General features: G+C 49.2%; 1 non-coding gene across 1 annotated transcript; it reads right to left on the reverse strand.

Moving 5' to 3' along the window:
- Positions 1-594: 594 nt before the first annotated feature.
- Positions 595-677, reverse strand: TRNAR-UCG (transfer RNA arginine (anticodon UCG)). The gene has a single exon. It is a non-coding gene; the product is annotated as a tRNA-Arg (tRNA).
- Positions 678-2,567: the final 1,890 nt, after the last annotated feature.

The following is a 2,567-nucleotide window of genomic DNA, read 5'->3' on the forward strand; positions in this document are numbered from 1 at the left end:
TTGTCAGGAAGAATTCTGGCGGGGGCTGTCAGCTCGCTAAGCCCTCCTCTCCCACCTCCTCTGAGGCTTTCCCTTTGCTTCCACCCTGAGCACATGCCCTAGGGGGCTCTTAGAAGGACATTTCATCCCCCAACCACTTCAGCTGAGAGAAGACCTGCACCCCCCACACCAGACTCGCCCCCCACCCCCCACCATGAGCTGCTTTTCTTCCCTTCCCCCACACCAATGGCAGGAATGGCTCAGATGCAGAGTCACCAAGCAACAGTATGTATTTTTTAAGATTAATTTATTTATTTTTAGAAAGAGAGAGAGAGAGCACATGCGCAGAGGGAGGGGCAGAGGGAGAGGGAGAGAACCTCACACGGACTTTTCCCTGAGTGCGGAGCCCAACGGCGGGCTCTATCTCAAGACCCTGAGATCATGACCTAAACCAGTATCAGGTCAGATGCTTAACCAACTGAGTCACCCAGGGACCCCAACAGTATTTTTTTTTTCATATATTTATTTGTCAGAGAGAGAAAGAGTGTGCGTGCCTGCACAAGCAGGGGAAGCAGCAGGCAGAGGCAGGGGGAGAAGCAGGCTCCCTGCAGTCGAAGCCTGAGGCGGGGCTCGATCCCGGGACCCAGAGACCAGACCTGAACCGAAGGCAGGTGCTTAACCAACTGAGCCACCCAGGCGCCCCCAGTATTTTCTTTTTTAATAAATAAATAAGGGTCACCTAGGACCTGGACTGGACTTTGACCTGCTGAGAGGCTTTTGGTTCCAGTACTGGGGTCCCTCTCAATCACCTTGTGGCCCAAACCCCTTTGTAGGGATGGCCTTTCCCAGCCTCATTTCAGGGCAGTCTCTGCAGAGACTCCCATCTGAGCTTCTGTGTGGTCCTGAAGTCTTCAATCCAGCAAACATAGAACACCCTTATTACATGCTTTAGTGATACCTGCTACTTTGCTAATCACTTAAATTGAAAAGCACTCTAAAGGGGCTGTTAACATTTATGTTTTTGTTTATTTTTTCAAGTAGGCTCCATGCCCAACATGGGGCTTAAGCTCACAACCCTAAGATCAAGCGTCGTCCATGCTCCACCGACTGAGCCAGCCAGCCAACCTATGTGTTGCTAAACTTTAATTCCCTCAACAGCCCTGTGTAGGTGATTGCATACAATCTCCTTTTGTAGCTGAAGACTCAGATCCAGAGAGGTTGAGCAACTTACCCTAAGTCACACAGGAAGGGAGCAGAACCTAGATGCAAACCTAGATCTGTGTGACTCCAGAACCCGAATGCTTAACTACTATACACACTGCAATCCGTGTTGCTTCATTTATCCCTTCCTTCCACCAGTAATATTCCAAGAGTGTTACCTGAGCCAGGCCTTGCACAAAGTGATGGGATTCAATGGTGGAAAACAAAGTCCCTCCCCTTAGACGCATAATCTGGTGTCCCGGAAATCTCATGTACACACATACTTACAAGCTCTCCTGGATGCTCTGTGGGCAAAGCACCAAAGGCGATGAGAGTAGCACAGGACTGGCTTGGGATTCAGAAAGGCTTCTATGACAAAGTGGTCTTTAGTAAAGGCCCAGATCTGGGGGGGAACACAGCTCCTTGAAGGAGTGCATTAGAAAAACGGGACAAAGGCCGGCACGCCTAGATCCCAGAGAGCATCAGAAAGTGGTGCAGGATTAGGGAAGAGAGGGTCAAGGCCAAATCCCTCAGGGCCTGGTCGGCCAAAGCAAGGGAGTTGGAAAGATTGAAAGGGTTTTCAATAGAGTGGTGAATTCACACTTGCTTTCTGGAAAGATCACTCTGGCTGCTGTTTGGAGAACAGACTGGAAGGGGCAGTGGTTACAGCGGTCCAGGGAAATGGTGATGTGGCTTGATGTGGGCTGTTAGTGACAAGCGAGGGGAGAGGAGGAAGGGGTATGTGGGATAGGGTTTTGAAAGGAAGTCCAGTAAGATTGAATGTGTATTTCCTTTTTTTTTTTTTAAAGATTTTATTTATTTATTTGACAGAGATCACAAGTAGGCAGAGAGGCAGGCAGAGAGAGAGGAGGAAGCAGGCTCCCCGCTGAGCAGAGAGCCCGATGCGGGACTCGATCCCAGGACCCCGAGATCATGACCCAAGCTGAAGGCAGCAGCTTAACTCACTGAGCCACCCAGGCGCCCCAGATTGAATGTGTATTTCAAGAGAAGGTTCTAGAGCACCTGGACACTTAGATGGATATAGTGGCTTTTCTGAGATGGAGAACACTGAGGGAGAAGCAGGCTGAGGGGAGAACCAAGAGTTTACTTTGGTTGCGTTTGAGATGCCTGGAATAGTCCGATGGGCAATTAGAGTTGTCTTCATTTTTGGGTCCCTGAAATCAGCACAGTATTGATGCTTATTTAAAATATCTATAGGGGCACCTGGGTGGCTCAGTGGGTTAAGTTGCTGCCTTCGGCTCAGGTCATGATCTCTGCTCAGCAGGGAGCCTGCTTCCCCCTCTCTCTCTCTCTGCCTGCCTCTCTGCCTGCTTGTGATCTCTCTCTCTCTGTCAAATAAATAAATAAAAATATTTTAAAAATAAATA

This window comes from Mustela nigripes, chromosome 14, assembly GCF_022355385.1.
Source record: "Mustela nigripes isolate SB6536 chromosome 14, MUSNIG.SB6536, whole genome shotgun sequence".
Classification (NCBI taxonomy): Eukaryota; Metazoa; Chordata; class Mammalia; order Carnivora; family Mustelidae; genus Mustela; species Mustela nigripes.